Source organism: Mauremys reevesii, linkage group 1 (assembly GCF_016161935.1).
Source record: "Mauremys reevesii isolate NIE-2019 linkage group 1, ASM1616193v1, whole genome shotgun sequence".
In the NCBI taxonomy this organism is placed as follows: Eukaryota; Metazoa; Chordata; order Testudines; family Geoemydidae; genus Mauremys; species Mauremys reevesii.
The window spans coordinates 12,586,952-12,606,683 of NC_052623.1; the positions used below are offsets into that span (position 1 = coordinate 12,586,952).

General features: G+C 50.1%; 1 protein-coding gene across 1 annotated transcript in view; it reads right to left on the bottom strand.

Moving 5' to 3' along the window:
• Positions 1-19,262, bottom strand: part of LOC120401667 — a 30,911-nt gene extending 11,649 nt beyond the window's left edge. The window contains exon 1 of the mRNA XM_039531860.1: positions 19,199-19,262. The gene's annotated coding sequence lies outside the window, so the exon portion shown is untranslated. The remainder of the gene's footprint in view (positions 1-19,198) is intronic.
• Positions 19,263-19,732: the final 470 nt, after the last annotated feature.

Here is a 19,732-nt window from a genome sequence, read left to right on the forward strand (position 1 = left end):
AGCCTCAACTGCATGAACTAAGAGCCAACCAGCTGTTAGCGAGGGCTGTAGAGCAGACTCATTGAACTGTCTCTAAATGGTCTCGGTGCCACTAGATAGGACAGAGCACCACCCCCAGGAGTTGTGTGGGTTACAGACTTCCCCTCGCTGAGGAAGCACGTCCCGAGCTCAGAGACTTCCCGGTTGAAATCCCAGACAAGCCCCCACTTGTAAGATTGACAGACCCCCGTTGGTGGCGAGCGGGATTGAACCTAGAACTTACTGCATGAATCTCTACCGCATGAGCTAAAAGGCTGCAGCACAGGCTCATTTTATCTCCCTCTTATTAAGTGGTCTTGGTGCCACTTGACAGGACAGGACACCACACCCAGGAGGTGTGTGGGTTACACATGGAGCCTTCACCACCAGACTTCAGGTCGCCTTCCTCACAGCTTGGATAAACTTTGCTTTGAGGGGGATCCTTTAGAACCGTGGCTCTCAACCTTTTCTGTTGTGTATTTGGTTGTCATGGTTTTTGTTCCTATGGCAACGGAGTTAGATTATTAGGGGATAGCCCGGCCAGCTTTGGCCGGTTGAGTGAGCTCTGTGTCTGTAAATAAAATGGTAGTTTTGTTAGCTGTCTGCTGTCTGGCCTCAAGTGATTTCTTCCTAAACCGGCTGCCCCCAAGGATATAACATTTTCAGTCTACTGTGCCCCTTTCAGGAGTCTGATTTGTCTTGTGTAGCCCCAAGTTTCACCTCACTTAGAAACGACTTGTTTACAAAATCAGATCTAAAATACAGACGTGTCACAGCACACTCCTACTGACAAATTGATGACTTTCTCCTTTTGTCGGTATGAAATTTTAACCTGTACTTATTTCATTAGTGCTTGTTATGTAGCCTTCTGTAAAACTAGGCAAATATCGACAGGAGTTGATGTGCTCCCTAGAAGACCTCTCTGTACCCCGTGCCCCTGGTTGACAACCACTGCTTTAGAAGAATCAGCTTCCAAGACTCAAGGGACTAGAAAAGAAAGAGGCAGACAACCCCACATTCTTTCACCTAAGAAAACAAAAGCACCAGCACCTTTGGGCCCCTGGAAGAGAGCCTGAGCAAGGGGAGAGCCAGTCACCATTTTGCTGGGAGACTGTGGCTGAGAGAAACCATCTTGAACAGAGCCTGTGTGAAATAAGGCATACATTGATATTGGTGAGAGTACTTAATTACTGGAGCAATTTACCAAAGGTTGTAGTGGATTCTCCATCACTGACAACTTTTAAATCAAGACGGGATGTTTTTCTAAAAGATCTGCTGTAGGAATGATTTTGGGGAAGTTTTCTGGCCTGTGTGATACAGCATTCCGGCCTTGGAATCTGTGAAAGCAAGATCTGTGAATCTTGGAATCTTATGATTTGGGAGGCCTGACTTGTGATGTCTGAATGTACTGGGTCATGAATGCTCTCCTTTCCTTATTCAGAATTTATTTTCAGGGAATATAATGTACTATCGAGGAGACAGTGTGTTCCAATGGGCAGAGCACTGGCTGGGCAGTCAGGAAACCTCAGTGCAGTCGCAGCTCTGCCACTGACTTGTTGCATGAGCCTGGATGAGTCACCTCTCTGTACCTCAGTTTCCTCATGTGTTTAATAGTCTACTAACCCATCCTGCCCTTTGAAATTTCTATCCATAGAGATTCTATGGAACATGTGGATTTGCTTCAGATTTTTACTTCATTTGAATCTACATTTTCTTTCACATATAGTGCCACTCCTCCCCCTGCACGACCTGTTCTGTCCTTCCGATATATTTTGTACCCCGGAATGATTGTGTCTCATTAATTGCTCTCAGTCCACCAGGTTTCTGTGATGCCTATTATATCAATATCCTCCTTTATCACAAGGCACTCTAGTTCACCCATCTTATTATTTAGACTTCTAGCATTTGTGTACAAGCACTTTAAAAACTTGTCCCTGTTTATTTGTCTGCCCTTTTCTGATGTGCCAGATTCTTTTTTATGTGACTGTTTAACATCTGATCCGGCCCTTACATTATCCTCTTCCGTCCTCTGCTCCTGACTATAACCTGGAGATTCTCTATCATCAGACTCTCCTCTAAGAGAAGTCTGTGTCCGATCCACATGCTCCTCTGCAGCAGTCGGCTTTCCCCCATCTCCTAGTTTAAAAACTGCTCTACCTTTTTAATGTTTAGTGCCAGCAGTCTGGTTCCACTTTGGTTTAGGTGGAGCCCATCTCTCCTGTATAGGCTCCTCCCATCCCAGAAGTTTCCCCAGTTCCTAATGAACGTGAACCCCTCCTCTCTCCACCATCGTCTCATCCACGCATTGAGACTCTGAAGCTCTGCCTGCCTACTTGGCCCTGTGCGTGGAACTGGGAACATTTCTGAGAATGCCACCATAGAGGTCCTGGATTTCAGTCTCTTCCCTAGCAGCCTAAATTTGGCTTCCAGGACATCTCTCCTACCCTTCCCTATGTCTTTGAGCTTTGCGAACAGGGGCTGCTAACAGGGAGTTTTGCAAGGGAGTTTGGAAAGGGAGTGGGAGGGGAGCGGGAGTCCCTTGTCAGTCCTAACCCTTCCCCTGCAGTCCCCTTAAAACCTATAAACCAAACAACATTTAAAAACTTCTTTCTGTAACCCACCCTTCCATTAACTAGGAGACAATGCAGGCAGAAGCCCAGCAGCAGAGTGTGGGCAATCCAGTTTATTGCACTGAGTGTTTCATGTATGATTACCTCCCTGTGGGCGGGTGGCATATGTGTGCAGTCAGTGCAAGGAGCTCCTGGCCCTCAGAGACCATGTACGGACTTTGGAGGCCAGGGTGGAGGAACTGGAGGAGCTAAGAGAGGCAAAAAGGTATGTTGATGAGGCTTTCCGGGACACTGTAGAATTGTCCCACCTCTGCTCAGACAGCCCCTGCGCTGTTGAGGAGGAAGAATGGCCCAGGGAAGCAGAGCAGTCAATGGGAGCATGGGAAACCTTCCCGTAGTTGGGACCCTCCTTCCAGATGGTGCTGGGGTTGCCTCTCGCACTGAGGTTACCACTCCGGGGGAGGGAACTCCAGTTTCTAGGAAAAGGCAGGTGTTAGTAATGGGAGATTCGATTATTAGATAGATAGATAGCTGGGTTTGTGATGACCGGGAGAACCGTATGGTGACTTGCCTGCCTGGTGCGAAGGTTGCGGATCTCTCGAGGCATCTAGACAGACTTATAGGAGCCGGTGGTTGTAGTACATGTAGGCTTGCTGCCTATTAGTTTCATTTGGTGGCCCCTTGTTCTTGTATTATGAGAAGGACTTCCTAATTTACTTTCTCTCTACCACTCATGATTTTATAGACCTCTGTCATATCCCCCCTTAGTCGCCTCTTTTCCAAGCTGAAAAATCCCAGTCTTATCAATCTCTCCTCATACAGAAGCTGTTCAATACCCCAATCAATCTTGTTGCCCTTTTCTAAACCTTTTCCAATTCCAATGTATCTTTTTTGAGGTGGGGTGACCACATCTGCACGCAGTATTCAAGGACAGGCCCTGGTAGCACATCTCTGATGAACCTGTGCTAGCAGGGAGCTGGTGAGAGTCCTAAAGCAGTTGTGGAGGCACAGGGTTTGTGGGTGGGTGGGCTGAGCTCCAGTGGATCACTGAGATCTGTGCATAACTTTGGAGATCCCTGGGTCCTTGGTCCCCCTTTACATTCAGAGAGAAGAAAGGGACCTCCCCTCCTGGAAAAATCTGAGGGAAATTTCCATATACTGATTGGAACCATAAGGAATAGAGCCTGCAGCAGGGCTGCCACTACAGTCCAGCTGGATAGCATCACCACACATCCCCTGTGATTTGGCCTCCTGCAGTTTGCCCTTGGCTATCACAGGGGTTAAAGCTGGTGCACACGAAGCCAAGCAGCTGAGGTTCCCTGCTGGCCAAGTGGCCCCCAAGGGAATGTGCAGACAGGCTTCATAAAGCCTCCCTATCTGAACAGATGCTGCCTGCTGCCCAGGCAGCCTCTCCGATGACTACATCTGCCCATGCTCCATGGTGAGTATTTTAATCTACACAGAAATCTGACATTCAAAGCGAGCTTGCAGTGATAAAACCTGATGCCCCAAGTAACGATTTTCTCAAGGAGTCCCATTTTTAGACGTTCCATGTGCTCTGGGCCCAATCCTGCCAGGGGCTGAGGAAGAAGAGACCCCACGGAATATCAGTGACTCCTTCCCAAATCGTATCAGGTATATTTGCTGCTGGAAATTTAATCAGCAAATGCATTTTCAACAATTTTATTCTTTGACTTGATTGTGGATGCAGGAATTCAGAGCTGCGTTGCTCTGTGGGCATACAAGCAAGTCTCATCTTATGCAAGGGTTCTGTTCCACGGTTAGCGCGTAAAGGGAAGACCACGTCTACTGAAACACTCATTGCGTTGAATGGCGGAAGGAATCGCCCGCACTAAAGATGCAGTTTTTATATTGTAATTTTTCTTTTTCCCCCCTGTTTTCACCATCTGCACAAAGCTGAATTTGCACATGTTAAATGTGCCTAAGATGCGACTTGCCTGTATTTCTGTTTCCTGACTGGCTGAAGGCTCCAGCACTTCTGCCCTGTAGAAACCCCTCAGAGTTACAGGGCTATGTTCATCTCTTTCCCTTCTGTGGTTTCTGAGGGCCAAATGTCAGGCTCCGTAGCCTCCTTTCTCACGGGGTGAAATCCCGCCATTCTCCCACTCACAGACTGGGCCCTGGGCTACCGCGCAATGTGGCTGGAGCACTGAGCACTGTGCCTGCTCAATAGGTCTGGCTGGGTTTGTACCTGTGGCTGGCATGTGTGTGCCAAAGTACAGCTGTGTAAATGTTATGCCAAAACTTTTCATTGTAATACAAATATTACAAACAAAAATTTCATGACATAGATGCATATTGAAAGCCAGCGGCAGAGTTGTTGGAATTGCTACAGGAAGGAGCAGTGGTACCTTTACTGCTTAACGGCTTTTGCTTTAGAAAATTTTTCAGAAGTACCCCACAAACTGTTTGCAATGGGTTTGTGCTATGAACTCTCTGTTCAGTGAACAGCTGTATGGTACTCTCCTCTGCTAATGGAGCAGAAGCCATTTGTAATACTTACATTCAGGGTCATGCACACAGTAACTCTACAATACCTGTGCAAGACTTTCCAAAAAGTCCTGAGAGAACAGAACCGCTGGTCTGTGTTTCAGCAAAGGGTAAAGCTGAGGTGCAGGAAAGAGCAGTGTAATAGTTTTTTATGTAATTTACCTCCATCACCTGTTAAAAAAGCATGGTTGAAGTAACTAGCACACTCAACTGGATATTAGTGCAAACCTAGTGTTTGCACAATTCACTCATTTGCGATGACAACCTCTCCCTCATCCAGCTGAAGTAACTGTCCATGTTACCATGTAACTTACCAGATAACTACAATCCCTTGCAGGGGGAGCAGATGCGGGTCCTGTGAGGATGAAAGGGAACCTGTAGGATGATCAAACTCTCTGGATTCAGTCAACATAGGCCGGGCAAAGCACTTCAGCTTCTCTTGGAGGGATTCTTGGGGGTCAGAGTGTATCACTGGGAGCATTTGGTAAGGGAAAGTTAATAGATCCTGGTTCTGATTGAATTTACACACGTAAATCTGGAGTGATGCCGTTATTGAATTCAGAACCAGACCCTGAAAATGTATCCCATGTGCTGCAAAGAGGCAGTGGCATAATTTGAACTCACAGGAGCAGAGAAAATAAAAACATAATGTATATAATGAGGCAATGAAACACGTTTATGAATAATTTAAATGCAGGACAGATAAACACAATGACCATTTTCACCATGCACTTGCCATATGTGTACACACATGTCATGATACAATGGGCCACACTTTGAAGCTGAGGGCCGGAAAGGGTGTCTGTATGAATGTCACTATTGCAAACTCACACAGTGCTCAAGTAGGCTGTGGAACTCTGATCCACAAGATATCAATGGGCGAAGGGATTAGCAGGATTCAAAGAGGGACTGGATTTACACCACAAAATATGTCTAACTAGTGGGTGCCTGGGGGAAACTTTCCCTTGGAGCAGTTAATCTCATAGCTCCCTATTGCAGGGATTCTTCCATCTTCCCCAGACGCATGTGTAACTGGTTACTGGGCTAGAAGGACTGCAGGTCTGATCCAGTCTGGCAGTGCCTATCTTCCTATTGGCATATCCTATTGCGGGTGTAAATCCAAATCTATGTTTTTTCTGATCTTCCTTGAGCTTCTGGGAATCCTAGCTTTGCACTCAGAGCAGAAAGATGTCTCCTTAAATATCATCTACTTTCCTGTTCTTTTTCCTTTCAGGAAGGAAAGTTCAAAACTTCTTGGACCTGCCCAGTATGGTATGTCAGCTGTCAATGACACCAAATTCACACCTGCAGTGTTCCTGCTCACTGGGATACCTGGGCAGGAAGACGTCCATCTCTGGGTCTCTGTCCTCTTCTGTTTCATGTATGAAATTTCAATAGTAGGAAATTCAGTCATTCTGTTCATTATAAAAACAGATCCAATCCTCCATGAGCCCATGTTCATTTTCCTTTCCATGTTGGCCGTCAAAGACCTTGGCTTATTGATAGCCAGCATGCCGACGATACCGGGCCTATTCTTATTTAACTCTAGAGAGATCAGCCTTGATGCTTGTTTTGCCCAGATGTTCTTCATCCACTCTCTGCAATTCATTGAATCCTCTGTGCTCTTTTTGATGGCATTTGTCCGCTTCATCGCAATCTGTAACCCGCTGAGATATGCCTCCATCTTAACCCTGCCGAGAATAGCCAAGATGGGACTGGTGTTTATGCTAAGAGCAGTGGCAGTAATATTTCCACTCCCCTTTCTCCTGAAACAGTTCCGATTCTTTCGAGCCAATGTCCTCTCCCATTCCTACTGCCTGCACCAGGACGTCATGAAGCTGGTTTGTTCAGACATCACAGTCAATAACATCATCAGTCTCTGTGTCACAGGACAACAAGCCATTGTTCTCAGCCACTTGGGCCTATGCTTACAAGGCCTGCTGGTTGCCAGGGAGATGGTGGAATTAGTGGGCCCCCTCTGTTAATGGGCACACTGGCAGGATGGGATTCAGTAGTATGGAAACCGGAAATAGTATAAGGGACCTACCATCAATCAAACCCTAACCCCTCCCCTTGGCTGCTTAAACCCTGCCCCTTGACCTCTTAAGCCCCGGCCACCTGTCACTGGAAGTCCCACCCATGGGGAATATTACTTCCGGGGTCAATGAGGACACACGACCGGAAGCAAAGTGTGTCATGTGACCCCTCTAAGAACTCCTCCCACTGCCCTCTACCAATCAGGAGGGGTTTCTCCCCCGTAGGCCCAACCTGAGAGGAGATTTGTCCGATCAGGGGTGTTCCGGGGCATGGTGACCCATCCGGAAGTGGTTCGTGTGACCCCTCTAAGAACTCCTCCACTGCCCTCTGCGAATCACGATGGGTTTCAGCCACACAGTTCCGCCCCGAGAGCAGATTTGACCAATCGGTGGTGTTCCAGGCTGGGGTGACCTGCCCAGAAGAGGTCATGTCACCCATCTAAGAACTCGTCCCAGTGCCCTCTGCCAATCAGCGCGCGACACTATCACCCCATAAATCCCAGCAATCGGGGCAGAAGAGGCCATCTTTTACCATGAACACGTGCTTTAGAAATCATGGAAACATGGACTCCTTCACCGCCCTGGTGAGAACTTCAGACTGTGTGTTAGCCCGAGGGCCTTTGGACTTGTGTGGAGAAAGCGCTACACGGCGACAGTTCCGGCGAGGGCCCTTTGACTCAGTCGTTGATGGATACGCCAGAACCTGAAACCCAAACCCTCGTGAGGCACCCGATGAGCATGAAGGCCTCTCGTTGTCCACCCCTAGAGGTGGAAGACGAGCGCAGCTCAGGAGTCACCAGAGGACAAGGTGAACAAAAAGATGTCGCTCAGGTAAATGAATGATTAAGAAGCGATGGTTGATGATGGAGTGTAATGAAGTTAGGAACCGGGAGGTTGTGTAAATCTAAAAACAAGCAGTGGGGTGCTTACACTGTTTCTTTTCTGAAAATCTCTCAACAGCTCGACGATGCCTTTCTAGAGGCCTTTGAGAACTGACATCGGTAGTCTCGTGGGAGCAGTGATGAGCTACCAAAATATTAACAACAGGTTCTCTCCTCCTCACCCCATGAGGGTGTCATTGCCCCAGGGTCATGCCCCATACAACACCCCATGTTCCTTGATGCCCTCCGGGACTCCTGTCCCATCCACCCCCTTCCCGTCCCTGACTGTCCCCTGCCGCCCCATCCAACCCCTCCTCTGATTTCTGAGGGCCCCTTGGGACCCTGCCCCATCCAACCACACCTTCTCTCTGTTCCTGCCCCCCACGACCCCAACCAACCCCTGCGCCATCCGGACTGCCCCCCAAACCCCGGCCGCCATTCAATCCCCCTGTTCCCTGCCCTCTGACCACCCCAACCCCTATCCACTCCCCGACAACCCACCAAACTCCCCTGCCCTCTTCCTACACCCCATCCCTGCCCCCTTACTGCGCTACCTGGTGCCACTCTGCCGCGGCCAGATCCGCTCAGCAGGAACTGGGACCGGCGCTGAGGGGGGCCCGAGCTGAGCCAGCCAGAGCCGCTCGGCCGGGACCTGGACCGGTGACGGTGCCGCGAGGTCCGGGCAGGAGCTGCTTGGCCGGAACTGGGACCAGCACTGCGGGGACCGAGCCGAGCCGGCCAGAGCCGCTCGGCCGGGACCTGGACCGGAGCTGGTGCTGCAAGGTCCGGGCCGGAGCCACTCGGTCATGAATGGCACCACGGGCCCGGGGCCGGAGCCAAGTCACAGCCGCTCGGCCGGGACTGGCACCGATGCTGTGGGGCCCGAGCCGGGCCGGCTCAGAGCCGCTCGGCCGGGACCGGCACCGGCGCAGCAGGACCCGAGCCGGGCCGATGCCACTGGGGCCAGAGCTTGGCCAGGACTGAGCAGGGGCGCTCAGCCAGGGGCAGGCCAGGGGCGAGGCCAGAGGAAGCCGCTTGGCCTGAGCCGGACTGGGCTGCGCCATGCCTCTCTGGAGCCCTCCTCAGGCCTGCCCCCCAGCTTACCTGCCTGCTGCTTGTTTCAGGCTTCTCGCGAACATCTGATTCGCGGGAAGCAAGGGAGGCGGAGGAGAAGGAGGACAGAGCGTTCAGGGGAGGAGAGGGAAGTGAGCTGGGGCCGGGGGCCGGCTGGATAGCTGCCCGAGCTTTAGTTAAATTTAAAAGCTGTTTTACAACCGGTTCTAAAAGGGTTTCTAAATTTAACAACCGGTTCCTGCGAACCGGTGGGAACTGGCTCCAGCTCACCACTACGTGGGAGTAAATATATCATGCATCAGCTGGTTTCGCTCATGTCTGAGACACAGCTCTCAAGAGGAAAATCCGGAAAAGGACAAAATGGAAGAATGAACCAGCTCAGACTCCCTTATGGTAGGGGTCGTGGTGTCCATTTTTACAGGCGGTTGTAAAAGGTCGTGTTAAATCAGGCAATTAATGAAACTTATTTATTTAAATATGTCAATATGAATGTGTCCCCCTTCATATTTGTGTTAGTAAAAGACGGTACCAGTAACAGTCATTTCTACACAGGCAGCTCTGTTAAAGAAAATATATTACATTGCCGGGGAAGTTGGGAGCTTCGGTGGGGTGAACCCTCTTTCTCAAGTGGCCAGAAAGAATAGTAAAACTTTAAATAGAAGACAGGTAACAGTTTGGCTTTCAGAGAAGGACACTTACACTTTACACATTTCCATCCCACCATCAACCTCAGCCTGGACCATTCCACACAAGAGATCCACTTCCTAGACACTACAGCACTAGTAAACGATGGCCACCTAAACACCACCCTATACCGGAAACCTACTGACCACTATACTTACCTACATGCCTCCAGCTTTCATCCAGACCACACCACTCAACCCATTGTCTACAGCCAAGCTCTACGATACAATCACATTTGCTCCAACCCCTCAGACAGAGACAAACACCTACAAGATCTCTATCAAGCGTTCTTACAACTACAATCCCCACCTGCTGAAGTGAAGAAACAGATTGACAGAGCCAGAAGAGTACCCAGAAGTCACCTACTACAGCACAGGCTCAACAAAGAAAGTAACAGAACGCCACTAGCCATCACCTTCAGCCCCCAACCAGCGGTGTATTATCGCCTAGGCCAACAAAGCCTAGGCCTAGGGCGGCAAATTTGCTCACCCCCCCTCCCCAACTCTGCCCCTTCTCCAAATCCCTGGCCCACCTTTTCCCCCAGGCGCACCGCACTTCCCTCCTTCCACCTGCCTCCCAGGCTTGCCACGCGAAAGCACTGGGAGGGAGGGAGAAGTGAGTAGTGGTGCACTCAGAGGAGGTGGAGCAGAGGTGAGCTGCAGCCCGCGGGTGCGGGGAGTAAACCGGGGGTGGAGGTGGAAACCGCTCCCCGTCCCAGATCATCTCCGCTCCATCGCCGCCATCCCCCGAGCGCGCCACAACTCCCCTTCTCCCCCTCCTCCCAGGCTTGCCGTGGGGAGGGTAGGTGAGCTGGCGCGTGGGGTTGCGCAGCAATTTTGAGGGCCTAGGGAGGCAAATTTGTTAATCCGCCACTGCCCCAACTAAAATCTCTCCAGCGCATCATCAAGGATCTACAACCTATCCTGAAGGACAATCCCTCACTCTCACAGATCTTGGGAGACAGGCCAGTCCGCTCTTACAGACAGCCCCCAAACCTACAGCAACCACACAACAAAAACACTAACCCAGGAACCTATTCTTGCAACAAAGCCTGTTGCTAATTCTGTTCACATATCTATTGAGGGGACACCATCATAGGACCTAATCACATCAGCCACACTATCAGAGGCTCATTCACCTGCACATCTACCAATGTGATATATGCCATCATGTGCCAGCAATGCCCCTCTGCCATGTACTTTGGCCAAACCGGACAGTCTCTACGTAAAAGAATAAACGGACACAAATCAGGCGTCAAGAATTATAACATTAAAAAACCAGTCGGAGAACAATTCAGTCTCCCTGGCCACTTGATTACAGACCTAAAAGTCACAATATTACAAAAAAAACCCTTCAAAAACAGACTCCAACAAGAGACTGCTGAATTGGAATTAATTTGCAAATTGGACACCATTAAATTAGGCTTGAATAAAGACTGGGAGTGGATGGGCCATTACACAAAGTAAAACTATTTCCCCATGCTTATTTTTCCCCCCACTACAGTTCCTCACATCTTCTTGTCAATTGCTGGAAATGGGCTATTTTCATTACCACTACAAACAGTTCTTTTTCTCTCCTGCTGATAATAGCTCACCTTAACTGATCACTCTCCTGACAGGGTGTATGGTAACACCCATTGTTTCATGTTCTCTGTGTATATCTATATATCTATAGATCTTCCTACTGTATTTTCCACTGCATGCATCCGATGAAGTGGGCTGTAGCCCACAAAAGCTTATGCTCAAATAAATTTGTTAGTCTCTAAAGTGCCACAAGTCCTCCTGTTCTTTTTTCACTTTACACAAACCGGCTCGAATACGTTTTAAAAGAAACAAGACCATTGTTTCAGATGTGGATGTGCAATGGCAGGCAAATTTGGTGGATATGCACCGGTTCTCCAAATGCAGCAGCGGTTTTAAGTACATCTTAACAGTAATAGACACTCTATCCAAATATGACTGGGCCTTAGGCCTAAAAAACAAGACGGGTGTTGAGGTATCCAAGGCCTTTCAAGCTATTTTCAGCAAAGCTCGCATGCCTCAAAAATTACAAACCGATCGGGGGAAAGAATTTTTAAACAAACCTTTAAGCAGATTATTAAAGTGACATGGAGTTCACCATCTTGTTACTAATAATGAAGTCAAAGCAGGGGTTGTAGAACGATTTAACAGAACTTTAAAAACTAGGATGTGGAGTTATTTTACAGCCCATAATACCTTTTGCTACATTGATGTGTTACCTGACTTTAAAGAGTTACAACCAGAGTTTCACAGAACTATACAGACCAGACCCGCTGATGTTAACCCTTCAAATTCTTTGAAGGTATGGAAAATGGTTTACAGAGATGGTTTAAAATAATCCCCCAGAGGGGGATTCCACTCACTCTTCCTTTTCACAAATATCACCAAGACAGTGTCGTGGTACAGGCACCACCACTCTTGCAACCTCTCTAGGAGGTTGTATAGTTCTAAGCAGGCATAAGCGGTGGTGAAACAGGCTATGAAGACGTTGGTATTGCCCGAGACAGAGGACCGGTCTTTTGCGTGCTTCCAAGACACACACGCGGTTTCATCGTCGATAAACTCACAGGATGAAACCTTGTAATTGAGGGGAAACAGGTACTGAAAGAGTGGAGAAATTGGAGAGGGTCAGAGAAGAGCAACAAGAATGATTAAAGGTCTTGAGAACATGACCTATGAAGGAAGGCTGAAAGAAATGGGTTTGTTTAGTTTGGAAAAGAGAAGACTGAGAGGGGACATGATAACAGTTTTCAGGTATCTAAAAGGGTGTCATAAGGAGGAAGGAGAAAACTTGTCCACCTTAGTTAGCCTCTAAGAATAAACAAGAAGCAATGGGCTTAAACTGCAGCAAGGGAGGTTTAGATTGGACATTAGGAAAAAGTTCCTAACTGTCAAGGTGGTTAAACACTGGAATAAATTGCCTAGGGAGGTTGTGAAATCTCCATCTCTGGAGATATTTAAGAGTAGGTTAGATAAATGTCTATCAGGGCTGGTCTAGACAGTATTTGGTCCTGCCATGAGGGCAGAGGACTGGACACGATGACCTCTCGAGGTCCCTTCCAGTCCTAGAATCTATGAATCTATCAAATCTAAAGGTTTATTCATAAAAGGAAAAAGATACAGATGAGAGCTAGAATTGGTTAAATGGAATCAATTACATACAGTAATGGCAAAGTTGTTGGTTCAGGCTTGTAGCAGCGATAGAATAAACTGCAGGTTTAAATTAAGTCTCTGGAGTACATCCCCAGCTGGGATGGGCCATCAGTTCTTTGTTCAGAGCTTCAGTTTGTAGCAAAGTCCCTCCAGAGGTAAGAAACAGGATTGAAGACAAGATGGAGATGAGGCATCAGCCTTTTATAGTCTTTTCCAGGTGTAAGAACACCTCTTTGTCCTTACTGTGGAACATTACAAGCAAAATGGAGTTTGGAGTCATATGGACAAGTCCCTGCATACTTTGCTGACTTAAAAGGCGCATCTGCCTTCTCTCAATGGGTCAGTTGTGTAGCTGATGGTCCTTAATGGGCCATCAAGCAGGCTAGGCAGAGCTAACACCAACTCGTCTGGGATGTCACCCAGAAGCATAGCATAAGTTTGAAATACAGACAGGATAGAGGCAATATTCATAACTTCAACTACAAAATGACACATGCATACAGACAGCATAATCATAACCAGCAACCCATAACCTGGCCTTAGACCCCTTATATGACCCCCTTTACCTAAGATTTGGTGCCACTACAGGACCTTGGTTGCAACCATGTTCTATACGGTCCCAGTTCAAGTCAATAATGTGACACAGGCATCTTCCGGTTTGGTCATTTTCTTTAAAACACGGTCAGGGTCTGCACTAAATTGCACAGCATTTATCAAGATCACCCCTTATGCTAAATGTTCTTGGGTTAGGCACAGACATTGCATAGCATAACCTATGGCAAGAACAGTGTTTAATAAGCTTTCCAAATACAGCTCAGCACACAGGCCCCGGAGCTTGCAGTTTATATCTACTGAAGTTCAAGTCACACAGTCATGGCGCCGTTGGGCTGGCACATCTATGACACAGCCCTCACAATCTTCAGAAAGCTTTTCCCTAAGGCAGTGATTAAGGACAGCATAAACAGCAACACATACAATAGACCGCATGACTTTTTTATGCTCACGACGTGGCACTGGCTCAGTTAGTTCCATGCCAAGCCTCATAAACTCCTCATAGCTGTCATCCTCGGAGTCCTCTTCAACAATTTGTATCGGCATTGAGCAAAAACAAGGAGAGCCCGGTTCATCTTCGCTGCTTGATGGAACGCTGTCCAGGGCCTGCGGGTCCTCTAGAAAGGCATCATCAAGCTGTGGAGAGATTTTCAGAAAAGAAACAGTGTAAGTTCCCACTGCTTGTTTTTAAACATACACAACCCCCCCACCCCCGGTTCCTAACCCCATTACACCCCATCATCAACAGTCACTTCTTCATCATTCATTTACCTGAGCAATGTCTTTTCCATTCACCTTGTCCTCCGATGACTCAACCGAGCTGTGTTCGCCTTCCACCTCTAGTGGGGCGAACAATGAGAGGCCTTCATGCTCATTGGGGTGCCTCACGAGAGTTTGGGTTTCGGGTTCCATCAACGGCTGAGTAAAAGAGCCCTCGTGGGAACTGTCGCTGATGTAGCGCTTTCTCCACACAAGTCCAAAGGCCCTCGGGGCTAAAACAAAGTCCAAAGTGCTCACAGGGGTGGTGGAGGAGTCCATGTTTCCATGATTTCTAAAGCACGCATCCTTGGTAAAAGATGGCCTCTTCTGCCCCGGCCCTGGGACTTATGGGGTGATAGTCATGCGCTCTGATTGGCAGAGGGCGCTGGGAGGAGTTCTCAGAAGGGTGACACGGCCCTCATCTGGGCGGGTCACCCCGCCCTGGAACAGCACCGATTGGTCAAATCTGCTCTGGGGGTGGTCCTATGCGGCTGAAACCCATCGCGATTGGTAGAGAGCATTGGGAGGAGTTCTTAGAGGGATCACACGAGCCACATCTGGATGGGTCCCCCCACCCTGGAACACCCCTGATTGGTCAAATCACCTCTTGGGGCAGGCCTATGGGGGTGAAACCCCTCCTGATTGGTAGAGGGCAGCGAGAGGAGTTCTTAGAGGGGTCAGATGACACACTGTGCTTCCAGTCATGTGTCCACCTTGACCCTGGAAGTAATACCCCCATGGGTGGGGCTGCTGCTGAGAGGTGGGTGGGGCTTAAGGGGTCGAGGGGCGGGGTTTTAGGGGTCACGGGGCTGGTTTGGGTTTGATTGACGGTAGGGCCCTACTGGACACTCTTAGAGGCCCTTGCCTTCCAAAAGGGGGGCTTTGTGAATTTAGTAACAGCTCTTCTTGAAGGGAGGATTGATTCCTGAACCACATGAGGTAAAGTAACAAATCCAGTGAGCTAGCCACACCCTCAATCTCATCCAAGCCCCCAGGCCCCCCTTCATCTTGGAATCTGGGTTTAAATGTGATACCCCAAGGAGAGTCTCTTATACATCAGTCTCTGTGTCCCAGGACAACAAGCCATTCTTCTCAGCCACTTTAGCCCACGCTTACCAGACCCGCTGGATGATAGGGAGAGGTTGGAATTTGTGGGCCCCTTCTGTTACTGGGCCTGCTGGCAGGGTGGGATTCAGTAGGATGGAAACCGGACACCCTTGGAGGCCTTTGCCTTCCAAATGTGTGGCTTTGTAAATTTAGTGTCGGGTGTTCTGGAACGAGAGTCTTTGGACATTCGGGACTTCACTTTGTTTTGAAGCTTGCTGAAGATTTGCTTGAGGCGCATTAACATCTCTTTGAGAACTTTGCTCCTTGAAGGGGATGGTGTCCTAGCTCTGGAGGCCTTTGGTGACTTTGGGGGAGAACCGTCAGGACTTCCAGTTACTTTCTCCCCAGCTTGCAAAAGCCCTGTTGTACTCGTAGCAATGGACACCATCTTTGGTTGCCTGGAGGGAGCTGTTTTCCTCATTCCATCCTGCTTCTTGCTCTTGTCTGCTGGAAGGAGCCACACCGCTGGCATCTTGTGGTTGGATGATGCTGAGGAGTCTCCTGGAGTCCATCGCTGTGGAATTCCATGGGATCTTCTGGGCAAGTCAGCACCTGCAGAGCCAGCTGGTCTCTTCCATTGAAGCTTACTGCACTTCTTGCAGATTTTGATTGGCGGCTGGTCCCTGGAGAGCTTTGAATTCACAGTGCCATCGAACCCATGTGAATCCATGATGTCTGGAAGACCATGCAGCTCAGCTGATGTCTCCTTCTGAGTTTTCTTACCCTTCATCTTTCCTGGATGTGCCTTGCGGCACTGCTGGCAAACTGAGACCTGGCCCGCCAAGGGGCGGGAGCTGCTCAACATTTCCGTCAGGTGCTTGATCTGCAGGTCGTGTGCAGCCTGCCCAGCAATGAGAGAGTCAAGGGTGGATCTGGTTAGCTGCTCAGAGCCTGGGGCCTCTGGGGCAACCTGGTGGCATTGGGTCCTGGGAAGATCTGCCCTGCCCTCACCTGCCTGTGCCCCTGGCCCCAGGCAGGAGCCTTCTCCCAAGGCAACCTTCCTCTCCATGTGCAGCTCCAGCTTCTCTTCAGTGCCTTTGCTGTCACACACACTGGTAAGGGGCTTTCTCAACTCGCTCCTATAAATCTGGAGTGTCGCTTCGAGTGTCTTCTCTGCTATTGTGGTTCCTGGAGGTGGCGATGTCAGATCCATCCCTGCTGGCAGAGTGCAGCAATCTGGGTTCGTCTGGTTTCCTGCCGTGCTATCATTCCTGCCCGTCTCCATGGTGGTATCTTCCACTGGCATTGGAGGACGTGTGGAAGAAGAGGAGCTTGTGCTTTGTCTCCCTGTCTGCAGGAAATCGGTCTCCATCTCACTGAACTCCACACTGGCTCCCCTGGCTTGGACGACGTGAGGCAGCTTTGCCGGGGGCTCTGGATCCGGGGTGAGCAGCCCCCTCTGCATGATGAGATGCTCACGCCTTATGTGGAGTTCGATGGGGTGGGCAGGCTGTTGTCCCATTGTTGGGAATGCCGGTGTCCTGTGCCTGCCTGGCTCCCTAGGGGGGCGGAGTGGCCCAGGCAGGGCAGTCTCTCTCAGGAGGGGAGCATCTCTGTGCGACTCTCTCACGACCTTAGGAAAAGCCTTCGTTTCGATCTCAAAGCATTTCTGAGCCACGTGATCCTGCAGCTTGACCCCTGCCGTGGGCACAAGCCTGGCCAGGATGGCATCAGGGGATGCCATAATCCTGTGGGCCTTTTGGGGCAGGGCTCCCCAGGGGCAGACACATGGCTCCTGGATCTCCTGTGCATGCTGAGGGCTGGTGTCGGATCTCAGGGGCTTTGGGACCTTTGCTGGAAATCCACATTCGGGCCGATCTGTGTTGAATTCCCATTGCTGCTTGGTGTCCTGCTCACCCAGCAATGGCTCTCCTGGGATGGGGGTTTGTGGAGCCCCCAGCTGGCTCTGTAGATGCTTCTGTCGGATGTTGAAGTCTGAGCCATGGGCTGACATCTGGTCCAGACCTATGTTCTGCTCTCGCCAGTCTCGTCTGCTGTGGGCAGGGGGCCTGGGGAGAGGCTGGGCTTGGATGGGATGAGTGGATCCTTCCCAGCTTGCGACAGTCATGGTCTCCCTTGTGTTGCAGAGGGGCCCTGACCAAGTCACGGAGGCTTCTCTCAGGAAAGGAGCTGGGATTCCAGAGGGGAGAGGTGGTGGATTCCATGGAGGAATAGCAGAACTGTCTCATCACAGATGTCGACACACTCGGCCTGTGGGAGAGAGCAGACAGGGACAGATGGGACACGGCCCTGCTGAGCAAAGGCAAGGCTTGGGCGCAGCCTTCCAACAGTAGTGCAATGGGGCAGTGCCTAGGCATGCATTGCACACCACACCCTGACACAAGGACATCAGCTGGGTAACGAAGGACTGAGAGGGGGAGCTGGCACTCATTTTATCTAGAATGATAACCCCTTCGTCACACGCATGTGCAGCACCTAGCACAATGGGGCCTTGAGCATGACCGGGGATCTACTGCTATTTAAATAGAAAGATTAGCTAACAACAATTGGTTTGGGGGAGGAAGATGTGAGCATGTGTGTGTGTAACCCTTGCCAGAGGATGTTGTGAAGGCCAAGACTATAAACTATAAAAGGAACTAGAAATATTCATCAATGGCTATTAGCTAAGGTGGGCAGGGATGGTGGACTATAGTCTATGTTTGTTTGAAGCTGGGAATGGGCGACAGGGGACGGATCATTTGAAGATTCCCTGTTCTGGTCATTCCCTCTGCTGCACTGGCATTGGCCAGTTTTGGAAGACAGGATACTGGGCTAGATGGACCTTTGGTCTGACCCAGTCTGGCTGTTCTTATGTTCTTACATTCTAACCCACTGGAAAACTGTCCTCTTCTAATGGCTGATACACTAGAGGCTAACAACCTACCATTGCTTCCAGTTAATGGAGTTTCTCCGGTGGTGGAGGTCTGTGCTATGGTCCTGAATTCCTGGGTTTGAACCCCACTGATGACTCATGTTTGGGGTGTATCACGTGGTGTCCCACTCACTGCTTGTCTGGTGCCTACTCTGGGGATTAGCTCTCGAGGTCAATGCCCCTTCCAATTGTCGCATGTGATCACTGTCACTCCCACTATGACCCAGACAGTTTTCCTGTTCACTGCCCCGCCGGTCCATGCCATGCCCTCGGGGGCTGGTAGGGAAACCTGGGCCCACACTTCACACTGGGCTCCAGGCCAGGGACCCTCAACCCAGCAGTTCTGGGCTTTCCTCTCCCAGCCTGGACTGCTTCCTACTGCTCCTGGTTCCCCTCCTTGCTCTGGGTGCACCAGCTCCAAACACTCCCCCCTCTTCCCAGGGAGGGGCTGCCCTTTCCCAGCCACAGCCCCTGTCTGGTGCCAGCTTCCTGGCTTTATAGGCCCCGTCTGTTCCTGCCAGCTGAGCCTGCTTGGGATCAATTCCCTGCTCCCCGGCTCTTCCTGCAGGTGCACCCTGTGGAGTTCATGGGCCTGCCTGGCCACCTGAGCCCCTTCCAGTGCTGTGTGGGGTGGACACCCCCTCACAGGGTGTCATTGGATTGCTTTTTCCTTCAAACACAGCACGGGCAGGTTCTAGACAGTCGCCTGCTGGCAGATATTGCCGTACAGAAGGATTTGATCCTACTCACAACCCAACTTGTAGTCTCTGCATTGAATTTCTGATAATCCCTCACCTCACTTTCACTGGTATCTCACCTTGGAAGCTAAAGCCTCTTAGTGGCTTTTTCCCTGTTATTTTAGGATCCTTGAGTGTCTGGTTTTCCCTGCTCCCTCCTCTCTACATTCACTCTCCCCTCCCACCCAGCCCCCAGTCTGGTGCCCCCTGGTCAGTTGCCTTACGGTATCAGAACTTCATCCAGGTGTCTGGCCACGTCCTGTAGCCTCCTCTCAACGAGCCTGAGGCGCTGAGCCAAGGGGAGCTTCTCCAGGTGCACAGGGCAGCTGTGGAACAGAGAGAGCAGATAGCTGAGTGCAGGTCCTGCCCTCAGGCCCTCTTTTACCCAGAGGGGTGGCATCGAAAGGCTCCCTGTCCCCTTCTCCACTGAGGCAGCCTCCTCCCCTGCAATACCCGGGCCTCAGATGTTCTGGTTTGGGGTTAGCAGGATTGTTAGGTGAGCCCTACTAGTGCTGAGGACGTGAGCGTGTATCCTGCTGGCAGTGTCTGTGTCATGTCCCCCCCACAGAAGCTAATCAAAATATAGGATAACAGCCTACAGGGGGCCCGATAGCTCAGTGGTTTGAGCATTGGTCTGCTAAACCTAGAGTTGTGAGTTCAATCCTTAAGGAGGTTACTTAGGGATCTGGGGCAAAAATTGGTCCTGCTAGTGAAGGCAGGGGGCTGGACTAGATGACCTTTCAAGGTCCCTTCCAGTT